We start from the raw sequence: 21,152 nt of genomic DNA on the forward strand, positions 1-21,152 counted from the left end.
TCTCTGAAAGTGTGGTTAACCAGGGCTGGGGGTCATCTTTAAAATCTAGGCACCCCTGTAGATGCTCAATAATTTTATTTTTATTAATGGGGGAAGCAATAAGTAGGAATCAGGCAATGTGGAAGGAAAGACATAAGCAGCATCTTTGATGACAGAAAGGCAGACACAATAAGTCATTTTGAAGGACCTGGGAGAGGTTCAGTTTGGCTGAAGCACAGAGAGAAAGGAGGAAGGTTGTGGATGAGACTGGAGAGGGAGCTGGGGACAGGCTGAACCTGGAGCCTGACTACCCTTGAGCTTTTCAGCTTTTCAGTTATATATAATATAAACCAATCAGTGCCCTTTCTTCCACTGCCAGTTTGAGCTGGGTTTCTATCTTTAAATGAAGAGGCCTGACTAATGGTAGGGAGGCGGCAGATCTTGCTTCTTAGGAGGGAAAGGCCCTGGAGGTGACCTCACCATTGAATGCAGAGCCATTTGGAAACAACTTGTTCTGCACAGATGTGGAACCTTGTGATTATCCCTGATGTGCTGACTAAACGTAGGATAGGATCTGCCCTTGACATCAGAAAGAGAAAGGTTTGTGGGTGGATGTTCCAATGGCTTCAGAAATCCCTTTCCACAGCATAATTAACGTCAACAGCCAATTGCTGCTCAGTATTCCTACAGTAACTGGTCAATCATTTCAAAGGCTCTTCTCAAATTCCCACAATGTAAGTCTGCTTGTATCAGTTTCCACAATCCACTGTTCCAGCTTTCTGAATCCTAGACCCACACTGCTTGAGGGTCTACATTACAATTTGTTGAACAGATTTAATAAGATAATTCATCCACAGTGCTCAGCACAGCACCTAGTCATAATCTCATAAAACCCCAGAAAGGGTTAATTTTTATTTTTATTATTGTTGTCTTGACTTCTGGAATCCCAAATGCTTTGATAAATGTGGTTTAAAAAAAATCTCAGCTTTTAGTTTTCCTAAAGATCCAAAAGGATAGGGGAGCTGAATCAAGTGGAAAGAAAACTTCTCTGCTGCCCCTTTCTGGGCCAAGCTAAAACCCAGAGGTACCCATCCTCTTCGACATGAGGTGCTAGAGAGCCTCAGAATAAGGGCATGTATATGGCATCCCTCCCTGACCTCTGTGTCAACCAAGGCCTATGCAGGGCCTATGCAGTGACCAGGATCCTTGTTGAGGGCTTCAAGGCCCCCCTGCCCTGCCCCAAGTGGTCCAACTTCGTCTTGTCTCATATTATGTGTTCCTTAGGTGTGCCATGCTGCCGCTTGCCATGTGGTCTTGGAACAGGCTATCCTCTCTGCATGGAGTAATCTCACTTCTACCACATTCAGATCTCAGTTCAATCTCACTTCCTTGGCAAAGCCTTCCCTAACCCCAGTCTAAGCCAATTTGTGATCCTACATGGTGTCATATCGCTCTGGTCTTTTGCTTCAGAGTTTGGTAATACAATTTGTTAATATACTCTTCACTGTGATTCTTTGATGAATAATGAACTCCCTCACTTGACTGTAAGTTTCATGAAAGCAGGATCCAATGGAGTTTGTTGGTTTCTTTTCCTTTCTATTAAGCACCCAATATTGTGCCTCACTGGTGGCTCAGTGATAAAGAATCTGCCTGCAGTGCAGGAAATTCCGATTCAATCCGTGGGTTGGGAAGATCCCCTGGAGAAGAAAATGGCAACCCACTCCAATACTCTTGCCTGGGAAATCCCAGGAACAGAAAAGCCTGGTGGGCTACAGTCCATGGAGTCTCAGAGTCAGACACAACTGAGTAACTAAACAGCAACCTAGGAGGCTGGTACAAAATGCATGCTCAGTAAATTCTGGTTGAATCAATAGAGACAAAGAACAATGTATGCTATCCATTGGGATTAGATAATGAACTCACCAGTTTATTCAATTCAGAAAGGCCATCCCAGAGAAATCATTGAGTTCCCAGAGGAATGGGACATCATTAATTCCAGAAATAATCCATTGTTCCTTATCTAACCCTGAAGTCAATTGATTGTCCTTTGGGAATTGATCTCTTTTTAAGTGTTCCTTTCCCTAAAAGATGGCTTTTCCTACAAGAGTACTTCTTTCTTGCAGGAGAGATGTGTACAGAAGCTAAGACCTTCTTTTCTTTTCAAAATGTGCAAAACAGAGTCCACTGTATACTCCATACAATTTATACCCCTTTTCTCTGAAGCACTTGAGAAACAGACTATATAAGGATTAATAAACTCTGGTTTAAATATAGCAGCTGTCTAAAAGGAGCACTCATTTATGGCTGTTTGTCTTTAGCTGCCTGCTTCAGGATAGAGGCAATGAAGTGTAATGGTTTAAAGATGCACTTTTCAGGACAATGTGGAGGTGATTCAAACCCAGGAGCTGGTTTTCCCTATCTGTTTCATTGAAGGCAAATGAAGTTACCCCCAGTTTCCTGACTTATAAAATGGAGATATTTACTTGATAGAGTTTTTTGATGGATTGAGTGAGATACTAACTATGAAGCAATCTATTGCCAGACACACAGTAAAGGCTCAATTAGCAAAAGTAATATCATTATTCTTCTACATGGTTCTCTTTTTCATATCATTGCAAAAGAGTGGTAATGAGGTTGTGAAGGGAAAAACAGACTCAATTAATTCCCTCCTAGAAAGACACTTTTCCCCCAAACCAAGAAGCACTTCTATGAATAAGCTGGAGTTGTTACTACCTAAATTAGCCAATGATCTTTGCAGTCATTGTATCCTGAGTATTCTAATATGATAGTAATCATGTCTCTCATTTTACATGTCTAGTAGAAAACTGCTTCTGTGTTATGTCTGGTGATTCACATCATGATCTTTTCAACCAAGACTTTAGTACTTCCTCTGTTTGTTGGAAGCAGCATGTAATCATGGAGTTCTCCCAGGTATGAGTCAGAAAAACCCGAGGTCAAATTCAAAGTCTACCACTTGGTAGTTGTGTGACCTAGGACACCTTGTGTTGCCTCTCTGAACATTGATCTCCTTCAAAGAATTGGCAGAGTTAAATGAAATGATGTGGATAGAATGGCTAGCATCCAATATAGAGTGGGGTGCTAGTAATGGCTATGTAATCCCTCTTTGGGGTACATCTTCCCATGATAATGATATCTAAGGTGGAGCAACTTACATGAAGTGCTTGTTGTTTAGTTCCCTTTTAGCAGTGATTTGATAGTTGTATGTGATTAGAAAACTTCTAACTTCTTTGAACTTCTGTTGTTATGTGTATAAAATGAATTAGCCTTTGAATAAAGATCTCACTGAAGCCAATAGTCCCCTTATTTCTCATTTCATTTCCCCCAGAAAGGGGGAAAGGTGCTGGTTATTATAAAGGTTTACAGGAATCTGAGTAGTCTGTCTTACCTAATGTCCAGGTATCAGGCTCTGTAAAAATTCCTCTACCTTCTGATGGCCCAACCCTCGGTAGTGCTTCCAGAAAGTTCACTGCCAAATGTTCATTTAGAACTATGTGCCATACACCATAATACAAATGGGGACAGAAAGGGAAAGGACATGTTCTAGCTAAAGAAGCTGTTGATTACAACTTAGGGTTACAAAACAGAGTGGTAATAAAAGTCAAGATAACTATAACATGGGGTGATAAGAAAGCAATGAGAATAAGAAGATGAATGTAGATGTTGACTCTTGAGCTCAAACTCAAAAAAAGAGGAAGGGAATGTGTAAAAGATGCTAAGTTAAGACAGACCCCAGCAAATATATGGCACAGTAATAGCTTTGCAAAACTATAGTGCAAAGTACAGTCACCCTTCTGAGGAATATTTCTGCTATCCAGTAATTGCCACTTTCTTAAATATCCTAGAAGGAATCATATCTGTAGAGCAAGGGTAAGTGTAGGTTTGTTTTTATGTTGCTCGTTTACTCATTCAGAGAAAACCAAGCTAGACTAGTTAGAAAAGAAAAGACAACTGGTGAATAATAGTAATTTGGTTATTCTGTTGATCAAGATACATACTCAATTACATATTTGGAACACAATATGACTGACCTCCAAAATGCGTGAAATTATTTTCTGGAAAGTTTCCTTCGGTTGAGCATTTTTTTTTTAGTTTTAGCATAAACCTAGAAATACTGTTTGATCAAAAATAACTTTGCATTTGGTTCCTTTCAGTGAGTAGAAGAAAGAACAATGCAAAACTCTTGACCATTGCAGCTTTTCCAAAAAATGTAAAAATAAAGTCCATCTTATTTCCCTATATTCACAATTTAGTTTCAGGGTCCAGGAAGCAAAATGTTCTGATGATAGTTCTTGAGAGAGCTCTGTGTGGGCCATACATTAAAATGCTTCATTAAGCTATTGAAAGTAAGTAGTCTTTTTAGCAGGAAAGAATATCTTGTATAAGAATTGGAGACTTTGTGATCCTAAAGTCACAAATTATTCAAAAAATACAATTATGATATTCAATAAAACAAGTTAATATGAATTTTTTATAGTACTCCCATGATGACATGATAAATACATCTTGCAAAAGATGTTTATTTCTGTTTCAAAGTGTGGTCTGTGGTCCTATTTCAACAAATGTAACAGCTATTTATTTATCCCCTTTATAACACTGAAATAGGAACATGAGATACATCAACCAAACAGACAAAATTCCTGCCTCATGGAACTATTATTCTGGAGGGGAGAGATAAATAATAAAGTGTAGACATATTAAACAAGCAAACAATAATGTTCGTTAGAAATGGAACAGACAAAGCTTATGAAGAGTACTACAGGCACTGGGAGAGGCTACAGTCTCAATGGGTTAATGGATTAGACTTTATGGACAGAGTGGCATTTGAACAGAGGAATGATAGAAATATGGATGTCTGCAGAAAGAGCATTCTAGGGAGAGGTGACAGTCTTTAGGTAGGAGCAGTGTGGCTGAGACTAAGAGAGCAAGAGTAGGAAGAGCTGAGGTCAGGGAGGCGATAGCTGGATGGGGGCAGATTATTTAGGACTTGTAGACTTATAGGTGGAATGAGGAGCTACTGATGGGATTTGAGCTGAGTTGAGAGATCTGAAACTCCAGTACTTTGGCCACCTGATGTGAAAAGCTGACTCATTGGAAAAGACCCTGATGCTGGTAAAGATTGAAGGCGAGAGGAGAAGGGGGTGACAGAGGATGGGATGGTTGGATGGCATCACCGACTCGATAGATGTGAGTCTGGGCAAGCTTTGGGAGTTGGTGATGGATAGGGAAGCCTGGGATACTGCAGTCCATGGGGCTGCAAAGAGTTAGACACGACTGAGTGACTGAACTGAACTGAGAGATCTGATGTGTTTCCGTGTATGACTCTGATTTCAGAATTGAGAATAGACTATGAAAGGTGAAAGGGAATCTGGGAGACCAGTGAAGAGGCTGTTGTAGTGGTCCAGTAATCCAACTTATGACTCAACTAGGGTTGTGATTGGGTGATTTTTGAAATCTTATCAATACAGTTTGGTGATGGATTAACTATATGATATGAGGAAAAAAAGAAGGAAAGAGGCATCAAGGTTGATTCCATGGTTTTTGTCTTGAAACAGTGAAACTGAGATGCCTTCAGTTGAGATGGGAAAGTCTGTAAACAGAGAAGGTTTTGGATGTTGGTGAAGGGAGACGTTAGTAGTTTGGTTTTAGACACATTTGGCTTGAAGTATTTATTAGACTTTTGATGGAAATATAGAGAAGGCAGTTGGAGATGGGAGTCTGGAGTTCAGGACAGAGGTTTGGGAAAGAGTTTAAATTTGCAGATTTTTGGCATAAAGATGGTATTTGTGGTCATGAGATTGAAAGAAATTACAATTAGAATGAGTGTAGAGAGGGATGAGGACAAAGGACTTTCATCAAAATTTCTTGTAACCAAGTTTCCTATTGCTGCTGTAATAAACAACCATACATTTAGTGGCTTAAAACAACACAGATTTATTATATTATAGTTCAAGAGATCAGATGTCTTAAATGAGTCTCTCTTGGCTAAAGTCAGGGTGCCAGCAGGCCTGTGTTCCTTCTGAGGATTTAGGGGAGGATCTGTTTGCTTGTCTTTCCCAACTTCTAATGGCTGCTGCATTCTTTGGCTTGTGACTTGCTTGCCTCTTCAAAGACAGCAATAGCTGTTCAAGTCTTTCTCTCATCATATAATTTTACCCTGATTCTTCTGCTTACCTCTTGTATATCTAAGAACCCTATGATTACATCAAATTCATATGGATAATCCAGGATAATCACCCCATCTCAAGATCCAAAGTTTACTCACAACTAGAAAGTCCCTTTTGCCTGCGAGGTAATGTATATTCGCAATTCTGAGCGTTAGGATGCAGTTATCTTTTGATAGTGGGGGCCATTACTCTGCTCACTGCATTGTGGAAGCCTAACAATAATGCAGAATCCTGGGTTTTACTCCACACTTACTACTGAGTTACAATCTCTAGGGAATGGTGTCCAAGAAAATGTTCATACATAAGCCCCTTAGATGTTCCCTTTGTTCTCCATTGGCTTGATGATGAAAATAGGGGTGATGAAAGGGAATGAGTGAACATCTGGTTCCACTTCTTAGCAAGGTCATAGTCCCTGTGAGCTACAGTGACCCTATGTATAATCAGCAGTCTCTCAAATTCACCATCGCTGGTCATCCATGTTATATGGCAAAGTTTAGTCACAGCTGGAAAGCAGTTCTCAACCAAGGTCAAACAACAGTTCAGAACCTTAGTGTTACAGGACCTTTAGTTAATGTTGACTATCTTTAACATTACAAGCAATGACTTACCTTAGTTCAATTCAGTTCAGTTCATTTCAGTCGCTCAATTGTGTCTGACTCTTTGCGACCCCATGAATCACAACACGCCAGGCCTCCCTGTCCATCACCAACACCCGGAGTTCACTCAAACTCATGTCTATCGAGTCGGTGATGCCATCCAGCCATCTCATTCTCCGTCGTCCCCTTCTCCTCCTGCCCCCAATCCCTCCCAGCATCAGACTCTTTTCCAGTGAGTCAACTCATCGCATGAGGTGGCCAAAGTGTTGTAGTTTCAGGTTTAGCATCAGTCCTTCCAATGAACACCCAGGATTGATCTCCTTTAGAATGGACTGGTTGGATCTCCTTGCAGTCCAAGGGACTCTCAAGAGTCTTCTCCAACACCTCAGTTAAAAAACATCAATTCTTTGGCGATCAGCTTTCTTCACAGTCCAACTCTCACATCCATACATGACCACGGGAAAAACCATAGCCTTGACTAGATGGACTTTGGTTGGCAAAGTAATGTCTCTGCTTTTTAATATACTATCTAGGTTGGTCATAACTTTCCTTCCAAGGAGTAAGTGTCTTTTAATTTCATGGCTGCAGTCAGCATCCACAGTGATTTTGGAGCCCAAAGAAATAGTGTCTGACACTGTTCCACTGTTTCCCCATCTATTTGCCATGAAGTGATGGGACTAGATGCCATGATCTTTGTTTTCTGAATGTGGAGCTTCAAGCCAACTTTTCCACTCTCGTCTTCACTTTCATCAAGAGATTCTTTAGTACTTCTTCACTTTCTGCCATAAGGGTGGTGTCATCGGCATATCTGAGGTTATTGATATTTCTCCCAGCAATCTTGCTTCCAGCTTGTGCTTCTTCCAGCCCAGCATTCCTCATGATGTACTCTGCATATAAGTTAAATAAGCAGGGTGACAATATACAACCTTGATGTACTCCTTTTCCTATTTGGAACCAGTCTGTTGTTCCATGTCCAGTTCTAACTGTTGCTTTCTGACCTGCATATAGGTTTCTCAAGAAGCAGGTCAGGTGGTCTGGTATTCCCATCTCTTTCAGAACTTTCCACGGTTTATTGTGATCCACACAGTCAAAGGCTTTGGCATAGTTAATGAAGCAGAAATAGATGTTTTTCTGGAACTCTTTTGCTTCTTTGATCCAGTGGATGTTGGCAATTTGATCTCTGGTGCCTCTGCCTTTTATAAAACCTCCTTGAACATCTGGAAGTTCACGACTCATATATTGCTGAAGCCTGGCTTGGAGAATTTTGAGCATGACTTTACTAGCGTGTGAGATGAGTGCAATTGTGCAGTAGTTTGAGCATTCTTTGGCATTGCCTTTCTTTGGGATTGGAATGAAGACTGACCTTTTCCAATCTTGTGGCCACTGCTGAGTTTTCCAAATTTGCTGGCATATTGAGTGCAACACTTTCACAGCATCATCTTTCAGGATTTGAAATAGCTCAACTGGAATTCCATCACCTCCACTAGCTTTGTTCGTAGTGATGCTCTCTAAGGCCCACTTGACTTCACATTCCACGATGTCTGGTTCTAGGTCAGTGATCACACCATCGTGATTATCTGGGTTGTGAAGATCTTTTTTGTACAGTTCTGTGTATTCTTCTTAATATCTTCTGCTTCTGTTAGGTCCATACCATTTCTGTCCTTTATCGAGCCCATCTTTGCATGAAATATTCTCTTGGTATCTCTAATTTTCTTGAAGAGATCTCTAGTCTTTCCTATTGTGTTGTTTTCCTCTATTTCTTTGCATTGATCGCTGAGGAAGGCTTTCTTATCTCTCCTAGCTATTCTTTGGAACTCTGCATTCAGATGCTTATATCTTTCCTTTTCTCCTTTGCTTTTCGCTTCTCTTCTTTTCAAAACTATTTGTAAGGCCTTCTCAGACAGCCATTTTGTTTTTTTGCATTTCTTTTCCATGGGGATGGTCTTGGTCCCTGTCTCTTGTACAATGTCACGAACCTCCGTCCAGAGTTCATCAGGCACTCTATCTATCAGATCTATTCCCTTAAGTCTATTTCTCACTTCCACTGTATAATCATAAGGGATTTGATTTAGGTCATATCTGAATGGTCTAGTGGTTTTCCCTACTTTCTTCAGTTTAAGTCTGATCTGAGCCACAGTCAGCTCCTGGTCTTGTTTTTGCTAACTGTATACAGCTTCTCCATCTTTGGCTGCAAAGAATAAAATCAATCTGATTTCAGTGTTGACCATCTGGTGATGTCCATGTGTAGAGTCTTCTCTTGTGTTGTTGGAAGAGGGTGTTTGCTATGACCAGTGTGTTCTCTTGGCAAAACTCTATTAGCCTTTGCCCTGCTTCATTCCATGCTCCAAGGCAAAATTTGCCTGTTACTCCAGGTGTTTCTTGCCTTCTTGCTTTTGCATTCCAGTCCCCTATAATGAAAAGGACATCTTTTTGGGGTGTTAGTTCTAAAAGGTCTTGTAGGTCTTCATAGAACCATTCAGTTTTGGCTTCTTCATTGTTACTGGTTGGGGCATAGGCCTGGATTACTGTAATATTGAATGGTTTGCCTTGGAAACGAACAGAGATCATTATGTCATTTTTCAGACTTCATCCAACTACTGCATTTTGGACTCTTTTTTTGACCATGATGGCTACTCCATTTCATCTAAGGGATTTCTGCCCACAGTAGTAGATAATGTTCATCTGAGTTAAATTCACCCATTCCAGTCCATCTTAGTTCACTGATTCCTAGAATGTCGACGTTCACTCTTGCCATCTGCTGTTTGACCACTTTCAATTTGCCTTGATTCATGGACCTTGCCTTGATTCCAGGTTCCTGTGCAATATTGCTCTTTACAGCATCGGACCTTGCTTCTATCACCAGTCACATCCACAACTGGGTATTTGTTTTGCTTTGGTTCCATCCCTTCATTCTTTCTGGAGCTATTTCTCCACTGATCTCCAGTAGCATACTGGGCACCTACCGACCTGGGGAATTCCTCGTTCAGTATCCTATCATTTTGCCTTTTGATACTGTTCATGGGGTTCTCAAGGCAAGTATACTGAAATGGCTTGCCATTCCCTTCTCCAGTGGACCACATTCTGTCAGACCTCTCCACCATACATAGGTAATTATTTTTGTGGGATAGGTTCGTAGAAATGAAAGAGCTAATCATACACATGTGAATTTTAATTTATATTTGGTAGCATCAAATTGTCTTTCAAAATTCCTTTCCTAGTGGATAAAATTGCCAGGATTATTAGTTATCAGTTCAGTTGCTCAGTCATGTCCGAATCTTTGCAACACCATGGACTGCAGCATGCCAGGCTTCCCTGTCCATCACTAACTGCTGGAGCTTGCTCAAACTCATGTCCATAGAGTCAGTGATGCTATCCAACCATCTCATCCTCTGTCGTCCCCTTCTCCTCCCACCTTCAATCTTTCCTAGCATCAGGGTCATTTCCAATGAGTCAGTTCTTCGCATCAGATGGCCAAAGTATTGGACTGTCAGCTGTAGTATCAGTCCATGAATATTCAAAACTGATTTCCTTTAGGATGGACTGGTTGGATCTCCTTGCAGTTCAAGGGAATCTCAAGAGTCTTCTGCAACACCACAGTTCAAAGCATCAATTCTTCGGTGCTCAGCTTTCTTTAGAGTCCAAGTCTCAAATCTATACATGACTACTGAAAAAATGATAGCTTTGACTAGATGGCCCTTTGTTGGCAAAGTTATGTCTCTGTTGTTTAGTATGCTGTCTAGGTTGGTCGTAGTTTTTATTCTGGGGAGCAAGTGTTTTTTAATTTCATGGCTGCAGTCACTATCTGCAGTGATTTTGGAGCTCCCCAAAATAAAGTCTCTCACTGCATCCATTGTTCATCCAACTATTTCCATGAAGTGATGGAACCAGATGCCATGATCTTAGTTTTCTGAATGTTGAGTTTTAAGCAAGCTTTTTCAGTCTCCTCTTTCACTTTCATCAAGAGGCTCTTTAGTTTTTCTTCATTTTCGGCCATAATGGTGGTGATATTTCTCCCAGCAATCGTTATTCTGGCCTGTGCTTCATCCAGCCCAGCATTTCTCATGATGTACTCTGGATATAAGTTAAATAAACATGGTGACAATATACAACCTTGACGTATTCCTTTCCTAATTTGGAACCAGTCTGTTGTTCCATGTCTAGTTCTATCTGTTGCTTCTTGACCTGCATACAGATTTCTTAGGAGTCAGGTAACATGGTCTGGTATTCCCATCTCTTCAAGAATTTTCCACAGTTTGTTGTGATCCACAGAGTCAAGGCTTTGGCTTAGTCAATAAAGCAGAAGTAGATGTTTTTTTTTGGAACTCTCTTGCTTTGTTGATGATCCAGTGGATGTTGGCAAATTGATCTCTGGTTCCTCTGCCTTTTCTAAATCCAGCTTGAACATCTGGAACTTTATGTTTCATGTCCTGTTGAAGCCTGGTTTGGAGAATTTTGAGCATTACTTGACTAGCATGTGAGATGAGTACGATTGTGTGGTAGTTTGAACATTCCTTGGCATTGCCTTTCTTTGGCATTGGAATTAAAACTGACCTTTTCCAGTCCTGTGGCTACTGCTGAGTTTTCCAAATTTTCTGGCATATTGTGTGCAGCACTTTCACAGCATCATCTTTTAGGATTTGAAATAGCTCAGCTGGAATTCCACCACCTCCACTAGATTTGTTCACAGTGATGCTTTTAAGGCTCACTTGACTTCACATTCCAGAATGTCTGGCTCTAGGTGAGTGATCACATCATCGTGGTTATCTGGGTCATTAAGATCTTTTTGGTATAGTTCTTCTGTGTATCCTTGCCACCTTTTCTTAATATCTTCTGCTTCCAGTAGGTCCATACCATTTATGTCCTTTATTGGGCCCATCTTTGCATGAAATGTTCCCTTAGTATCTCTAATTTTCTTGAAGAGATCTCTAGTCTTTCCCATTCTATTGTTTTTCTCTGTTTCTTTACATCAGTCACTGAGGAAGGCTTTCTTATCTCTTCTTGCTATTCTTTGGAACTCTGCATTCAAATGGGTATATCTTTCCTTTTCTCCTTTGCCTTTTGCTTCTCTTCTTTTCCCAGCTACTCGAAAGGCCTCGTGAAACAATCATTTTTCCTTTTGCATTTCTTTTTCTTGGGGATGGCCTTGATCAGTGCCTTCTGTACAATGTCACAAACCTCCGTCCATAGTCCTTCCGGAACTCTGTCTGTCAGATCTAAATCCTTGAATCTATTTGTTACTTCCACTGTATAATTGTAAGGGATTTGATTTAGGTCATACTTGAATGGTCTAGTAGTTTTCCCTACTTTCTTCTATCTACGTCTGAATTTGGCAATAAGGAGTTCATGATCTGAGCCACAGTCAGCTCCCCGTCTTATTTTTGCTGACTGTATAGAGCTTCTCCGTCTTTAGCTACAAAGAATATAATCAATCTGATTTCAGTATTGACCATCTGGTGATGTCCATGTGTAGAGTTGTTTCTTGTGTTGTTGGAAGAGGGTGTTTACTGTGACCAGTGTGTTCTCTTGGCAAAACTCTGATAGCCTTTGACCTGCTTCGTTTTGCACTCTGAGGCCAAATTTGCCTGCTACTCCAGACTTCCTACTTTTGCATTCCAGTCCCCTGTAATAAAAAGGACATCTTTTTTGGGTGTTAATTCTAGAAGGTCTTGTAGGTCTTCATAGAACTATTTAACTTCAGCTCCTTTAGCATTACTGGTTGGGGCATAGACTTGAATCACTGTGATACTGATGCTTTGCCTTGGAAACGAACAGAGTTCATTCTGTCATTTTTGAGACTGCACCCAAGACTGCATTTCAGACTCTCTTGTTGACTATGAGGACTACTCCATTTCTTCTAAGGGATTCTTGACCACAGCAGTAGATATAGCGTTCATCTGAGTCAAATTCTCCCATTCCAGGTTCCTGGAAATGAAAGAGCTAATCATATTGAATATGAATTTAAGTTGTCTTTGGTAACATAAAGTGCCTTTCAAAAATCCTTTCCTGCTGCTGCTGCTGCTAAGTCGCTTCAGTCGTGTCTGACTCTGTGTGACCCCATAGACGGCAGCCCCCCAGGCTCCCCCGTCCCTGGGATTCCCCAGGCAAGAACATGGGAGTGGGTTGCCATTTCCTTCTCCAATGCATGAAAGTGAAAAGTGAAAGTGAAGTCGCTCAGTCGTGTCGGACTCTTAGCGATCCCATGGGCTGCAGCTTACCAGGCTCCTCCACCCATGGGATTTTTCCAGGCAAGAGTACTGGACTGGGTTGCCATTTCCTTCTCCAAAATCCTTTCCTAGTGGATACAATTGTCAGGATTATAGAAGGTAGCCAACTTCCAGGGTCTTATCAGGAAAAACATTAGTCATTTGGGGCTATTCAGAAATTTTGCATACCTGTTCTATGTTTTGATGATGTACATATTTGAATCTTTCCTTTCCAAAGAATTAAAAATCTACATTTTCCAGTTTCTTCTACAGGTAGGAAACAACCAGTTAGAGTTATTCAAATGAAACTTGGATCAGAAAAGAATTCCATGTAAGAAGTGGTTAGACAGAGGACTTCATTTTCGCTGGGGCTGGAGGAGGAGGAGCTTGTGATTCACGGTCCAGGATGGCAGCAGCTCCCTCAAGAGGACAATTCTAGAGGCTTGTAATAGATCTATTTTGTTACACAACTTAGAGCCTGTTTCTGCAACTATGCTAATTTTATGAGTAATTTTTAATATTTTATTCCTTTTAAATTGTCTATTGTAGATTTTGTTATCTGAAATTAACATGATTGAGTCACAAAAAACCAACAAATAGCATCTTTCAAATTCTTGCCAGTCTTATGGACAAAGTTTCATTATTATTCACATATTTAAATAATGGCTTTTCACATCCTTTAGAGGAATTAAGATTTGAAAGTGGTATTATCAGTTCTACTGTTTTGCTCAGGAACAAGATGGCAAAACCACAATGTCTCCAAACTTTTATCATTCCTTTAATAGCATTATTGCTATTATGAAATCACTCTGAGCATCTCATTTAAAACTGAGGTGCTTATATTACTTCTGTCTATGATATAAGAGATTTACTCTCACCTTTAGAGTTTTCAGGGAGATTTTTTTTTAATAAAATAATTTATAAAGAATGCCAACTCTTCTTTGTTGTACCAAATACAATATTATAATAAATATACCAACATGGTATCATATCATCTATTGTTGAAGAACACAGTCAAATAATCCTTCCTCTTTGTTACCTGATTAAATCTTTCTACCAAAGTTATGTATATTTACTAAACATGCAAAAAGGTCAGATATGTTAGTTAAAAATCAGGAAATACTGTTTAGTGTTCAGTGGTGCGTAAATCTGTCATTTTCAATGGTAAAATCAACTTCTCATAAAGCATGAAGTAATTCTATAAGATATATGCTGCTTCCCACTAATTGTATGTGCAAAAATTTTCAGAAGGCCCAGTTAAATTAATATTTACTAATTATAATTAGATTTTAAATGTAATTTTTAAATAAAATAAATAAATGAACTTTTCATTTATTTTAATTAGCTCAGGCTGCTATAATAAAATGCCATAAACTAAGTGGCCTAAAACAACAGAAATTTATTTTCTTATATTTCTGGATGATGGAAAGTTCCAGATCAAGGTGCCTGCATATTCGTTCCTGGTAAGAGCCTTCTTCTTGTCTTACAGATTACTTCTTCCTCACTGTGTCCTCAACTGGCAGAGAAAGGGAAACTCTGGTCTGTCATCCTGGTCTTATAAGGACATTAATTCCATCATAGAGTCCCCACTTTCATGAGTTTGTCAAAACCTAATTACTTTCGAAAAGCTCCTTCCAAACACCACCACATGTGGATTAAGGCTTCAAAACATGAATTTTGAGGGGACACAAACATTCAGTAAATAGTAGCTAGGTTGTAGGCTGTCAATCGTAGCTTTGAAGAAGATTTTGAATTTATTCCTGGCTGACCAAAACAATTTAAGTCCCTTAACTTCATTTTCCATTGGTTTTAACAATATACTAAATTAGAGCACATTGGTAAATTACTTTAATAACAAATATCTGATTTTTATTCAACTTTCAGATTTCTAAGTGAAATAAATTATCTATTTACAGGCATCACTAGACCATCTGGTTCCATGTGAGAACCCAACACAAAATCAACTAATTATCATCCATGTTTATTCATCATGCTTAATTCATTTTCTTACAAATAATGAAAATCTAGAACCTTTAGCCGGAGAAGGCAATGGCAAGCCACTCTAGTACTCTTGCCTAGAAAATCCCATGGATGGAGGAGCCTGGTAGGCTGCAGTCCATGGGATCGCTAAGGGTCGGACACGACTGAGCGACTTCACTTTCACTTTTCACTTTCACACATTGGAGAAGGAAATGGCAACCCACTCCAGTGTTCTTGCCTGGAGAATCCCAGGGATGGGGGAGCCCGGTGAGCTGTCGTCTATGGGGTCATACAGAGTCGGACACGACTGAAGTGACTCAGCAGCAGCAGCAGCAGCAGGACCTTTAGCAAACAGTTTTCACCATTAGTTAAAAGCTTGACCTCCTTGACTATGTAATAGAACAGGATAAAAGAGCCCAGAAAAACATGTACCTAAGAAAATTAATTGCTAGTCAACTTCATTGTGTCATTCCCATTTTACAGAGAAGGAAAGGGGTGGGGGCAAAGTACAGATTTTAAAGGACCTAATGGAATTAGAATCAGAGGTCAGTATTCCAGAGATTTGAGCTTGTTGTTTAGGCAGTTAAATTCAGTTTTTCAAGAGCATCTTTGGAATTCTTTCTTCTGGATTATTTCCTTAATTCAGGATCACCCTCAATATTTACATATGCCAGGATTGATGAGCTCAGATTTAAGCAACTAACAGGGTGATAAGGAGGAAAATGTACCAAAAATACAGACTAACAAATAATTTCTAAAATGTGATCTTTGTTTGAATTAAAATTATATGTAGAAAAGTCCAAAACCCAATATGTCACAAAAGCATTATAACTCATCTTTTAGAAAAGACCAACTTGAAAAATTAGTTGATGGTTCTCTGAATTTAATGATTATGAGGCAGGCAGTATTGAAAGCTACCTCCTACTCACTTTTTACCCTAAACATTTCTTTTCCTAATCCCCTGGACTGATTTAGTTCTCCTTCATAGACATACAATACCACCTTCTGCTGATTCTTCATTAATTATTTACAGTCACATGCTTTATGATTATCCTGTAAATACCAAGAGGGGCAGTGACCTCTGTTGTTTTCTCAGCAGATTCTTAATAAATATTTGTTAAATAAAAGGACAGGCAGGGCATATCTTTCTGAAACACCAATTCTGCTCAATGATTTGGGGTATTTTTAAATTAAAACAAGCATAGTTGTGTCATGAAATGAAATTCCAGTACATGTTTTTTTAAGTTAAAACAAGCACAGTTATATCATGAAATGAAGTGTAAAATTCAAGATAGAATTGAAAAATTCTCCCTGTGTTCACTTTCCTCTGCCATTAATGGTATTTCAGAGGAAAATTTAATGATGCGGTGAATTTGAGTGTGACGTACCAAAGATCAGGTAATTGAAGCCAACCAAGTTCAGTCATTTCATTAGTAAAGGAGAAGGGACATCTTCCCATTCATGGAGAAAACAGGACGTGCCAGAATAATGAAGTGCAGTGTGTATCTTAAATGAGTTATTTTAATGCCTCAGATTTTCCAACTGTAGATTAAAAATGGCCCACGAATCTCTAAAATTCTGTTGTGCATAAATTCTTGGGTTTTGTTGGCCTACCATCATTCTTATACCCACAAAAAGGAAAAAGATAGGAAGCAAACATGAAATTTCTTTTTTCTTCATAAGCTTCTAAGTGTATTCATCTTTTGAATGACATCTGTAAACACTGTGCAGTTGTTTCTGCCCCTTTTTATGAACTTGTAGACCCATTCATAAGTCTAAAGGAGAAGGAATAGTAGAAGCAGTATCGAACCACAGAAGCACATTTGTATGAATCAGTCACTTATTGATTATCAGATGAGTTTTACTTTGTTTCATCATTACAACCAAATGTAATGGAAAATATTGATTTCAAATGCTACATTTAAAAAGGGAAGATCTATTTTATACCTTCCCTTTCCTGTTTTATCCTTTTGCCCTCTTTTTCATTCTGTGGGCTTGGCAATTTATTTTTCTATGAAAAAGTTTTGCCAGTCTGTGTATGTAGTAACTATTATGCCATTAATACAATCCCTTAGGGGTGCTTAGATAAAACAGTTGCTATGCCTCCGCTCCAAGCAGATTGTCTGAATACAAATAGAAGGGAATAAGTCAGTGTCAGTGTGGTGCCAAGTGCTGATAAAAAGTAAGTGGTTGATACTGCAAGCAAAGGAAAGTAATACAAAACAATTTTACTTTCAAAGTCTGTGCCTATTGCCTAGTGATTGCTTGATTTAGTCAAACTCTACAAAAAGAAGTATTTTTTTTTGTTCTATTATGTGGTGTCATAATCAAATGCATTTAATATGTATTAAATATGTACAAATATGACTTTAAGACATCAGTGTTGCTTATGCTGTGCTCTTTGTTAGTAATAATGAAAATACCTGCCAACAGCTGTTATGATATACCCCATATACAACGTAAAGGCTGGCAAAGTAAGAAATAAAATCAGGACTCCTAACTTAAAACTCAGACAATTTGAAGTATTTGTAAATCTGTTAGAAATGGGAACCTAGTACCCTTTTGTGGGAGTGTAAAATGGTACAATTGCTTTGGAGAGCAGTTTGGCAATTATCTAGTTAAGGTTGAAAATACAAACGCCTATGACACAGTAACTTCACTTCTAGGTGTATACTCTTGAAAAACACACATACATGTATACAAGAAGTTTGTAATAGAAAAGATATGTGTGGGAAGCAGTAAATGTCATTGATAAAAGTGTGTGTAAACTCTGGTAAAGTTAAATGATGGAATACAGTATAGCAGTTAACTAGATCTTCCTGTACTAAGTTGGATAGATAATACATTTAGTTTAAAAGTGCAAATGACAGAATATACAATGTAAAATAGACCATTTTTGTAAAGTTTAAAATCACAAGCAATAGCAATATAATATTTGGTTTCTGGCTCCCTAATAATAGATGGATGAATTAGAAAGATACCCAACAAGTTCCAAAGAAAAGGTGTCTCTAGGGAAGTAGAGAAGGAAGGAGGTGTATGGAACTGGGGAGGCATACAAGATACTTCAGCTTTCCCTGTATTCTTTATTTTTCTTTCATTAAAAACAATTTTAGAAGTACATATGGCTAAATGCTAATATTTTTTAATTCTGTGTTGAGGACACATGTGTGAAGTTATACTACGTCCTTTTCTGTATTAATTACTTTTCAATTAAAAAACAAAACTTCAGTCACTTTTGGTCACTCATTGCAACTGGAATACTGTATTTCTTAAATTTAAGAAACCACAACTCTATATTTAAATTGTTTAGTACACTGTATTTTATTCATTTACAGTGTTTATACTGGGTGAGTAAACTAGGAGCTTTGGAAAGCTTTCCATGGAAATTTAGTTTAATTAGGTCTCATTTATATACTTGGTAGATGGAGGCAAACTAAAGTTTTAGCATCTGTTTATACAAGGTATACAAACCAGAAAGCATTTTCTTTGGCTTGTCCATATTTTCCTATTCCCATGTGAATATTATCATCAGTTTACAGTGTTTTTCCCCACTGAGAGATTTCAGGTTAATGTTTACTGTGTAAATGTCATGTGAATTCCATTTTGGAATAATTTATATATCCATACAAAGTACAGAAATGAGAGAATTTTAGTCCAAAGGGTCTCATTTAAGTATACACAATATGAAAATCACTTCTCATGCTTGGGATTTTAACTCTCTCTCTCTCTCTCATATGTCAGGCGTGTTCAGATCATCCTGTCTGAGCCCCAGAGCTGATGCGGGCAGTGACCTAGGACCCTGCAAAGTGCTAGAAGAGGATGCAGGGAAGGGAGGAAGGAGGGAATAAGCTTTGACCTTAGACAGACTTGGGTTCAAATTCTGACTCTTTCATTGTCATTTACTCTGTATGTGACTTAAGTTGCTTACTTCAAGCTGGACTACTGAAATTCGGTGTGCCTCAGGGATAATAAGAGCCACCCCTCAGGGACTGGGGTGAAAACTAAAATGAGATACTGAGGGCACAGTTCACGCAGAGCTGAACCAGGGCACACGTGCTGAGTGGTTCCCATTATATTTATTGTTAACATCACCATGATCTGAATGACTTAAATTCCTGTTGCTTTTTCAGTTCATTTCAGTTCAGTTCAGTTCAGTTGCTCAGTCGTGTCCGACTCTTTGCGACCCCATGAATCACAGCACGCCAGGCCTCCCTGTCCATCACCTACTCCCGGAGTTCACTCAAACTCATGTCCATCGAGTCGGTGATGCCATCCAGCCATCTCATTCTCTGTCGTCCCCGTCTCCTCCCACCCCCAATCCCTCCCAGCATCAGACTCTTTTCCAGTGAGTCAACTCATCGCATGAGGTGGCCAAAGTATTGGAGTTTCAGCTTTAGCATCAGTCCTTCCAATGAACACCCAGGATTGATCTCCTTTAGAATGGACTGGTTGGATCTCCTTGCAGTCCAAGGGACTCTCAAGAGTCTTCTCCAGCACCACTGTTCAAAACATCAATTCTTCGGCAATCAGCTTTCTTCACAGTCCAACTCTCACATCCATACATGACCACGGGAAAAACCATAGCCTTGACTAGACGGACCTTGGTTGGCAAAGTAATGTCTCTGCTTTTTAATATGCTATCTAGGCTGGTCATAACTTTCCTTCCAAGGAGTAAGCATCTTTTAATTTCATGGCTGCAATCAGCATCTGCAGTGATTTTGGAGCCCAAGAAAATAAAGTCTGACACTGTTTCCACTGTTTCCCCATCTATTTCCCATGAAGTGATGGGACCAGATGCCATGATCTTGGTTTTCTGAATTTTGAGCTTCAAGCCAAACTTTTCACTCTCCTCTTTCACTTTCATCAGGAGGCCTTTGAGTTCCTCTTCACTTTCTGCCATAAGGGTGGTGTCATCTGCATATCTGAGGTGATTGATATTTCTCCCGGCAATCTTGATTCCAGCCTGTGCTTCTTCCAGCCCAGCGTTCCTCATGATGTACTCTGCATATAAGTTAAATAAGCAGGGTGACAGTATACAACCTTGACGTACTCCTTTTCCTATTTGGAACCAGTCTGTTGTTCCATGTCCATTTCTAACTGTTGCTTCCTGACCTGCATACAGGTTTCTCAAGAGGCAGGTCAGGTGGTCTGGGATGCCCATTTTTTTCAGAATGTTCCACAGTTTATTGTGATCACACATTCCAAGGCTTTGGCATAGTCAATGAAGCAGAAATAGATGTTTTTCTGGAACTCTTTTGTTTTTTTGATGATACAGCGGATGTTGGCAATTTGATCTCTGGTGCCTCTGCCTTTTCTAAAACCTGCTTGAACATCTGGAAGTTCATGGTTCACATATTGCTGAAGCCTGGCTTGGAGAATTTTGAGCATGACTTTACTAGCGTGTGAGATGAGTGCAATTGTGTGGTAGTTTGAGCATTTTTTGGCATTGCCTTTCTTTGGGATTGGAATGAAGACTTTTCCAGTCCTGTGGCCACTGCTGAGTTTTCCAAATTTGCTGGCATATTGAGTGCAACACTTTCACAGCATCATCTTTCAGGATTTGAAATAGCTCCATCACCAGGAATTCCATCACCTCCACTAGCTTTGTTCGTAGTGATGCTCTCTAAGGCCCACTTGACTTCACATTCCAAGATATCTGGTTCCAGGTGAGTGATCACGCCATCGTGATTATCTTCATTGTGAAGATCATTTTTTGTACAGTTCTTCTGTGTATTCTTGCCACCTCTTCTTAATATCTTCTGCTTCTGTTAGGTCCATACCATTTCTGTCCTTAATTGCACCCATCTTTGCTTGAAATGTTCCCTTGATATCTCTAATTTCCTTGAAAAGATCTCTTCTTTTTCGTATTCTGTTGTTTTCTCTATTTCTTTGCATTGATCGCTGAGGAAGGCTTTCTTATCTCTCCTAGCTATTCTTTGGAACTCTGCATTCAGATGCTTATATCTTTCCTTTTCTCCTTTGCTTTTTCCCCCTCTTCTCTTCACAGCTATTTGTAAGCCCTCCCCAGACAGCCATTTTGCTTTTTTGCATTTCTTTTCCATGGGGATGGTCTTGGTCCCTGTCTCCTGTACAATGTCACGAACCTCCATCCAGAGTTCATCAGGCACTCTATCTATCTGATCTAGTCCTTTAAATCTATTTCTTACTTCCACTGTATAATCATAAGGGATTTGATTTAGGTCATATCT

The sequence above is a fragment of the Moschus berezovskii genome, chromosome 8, assembly GCF_049115385.1.
Source record: "Moschus berezovskii isolate FMDL1 chromosome 8, NW_MosBer_1.0, whole genome shotgun sequence".
Taxonomy (NCBI): domain Eukaryota; kingdom Metazoa; phylum Chordata; class Mammalia; order Artiodactyla; family Moschidae; genus Moschus; species Moschus berezovskii.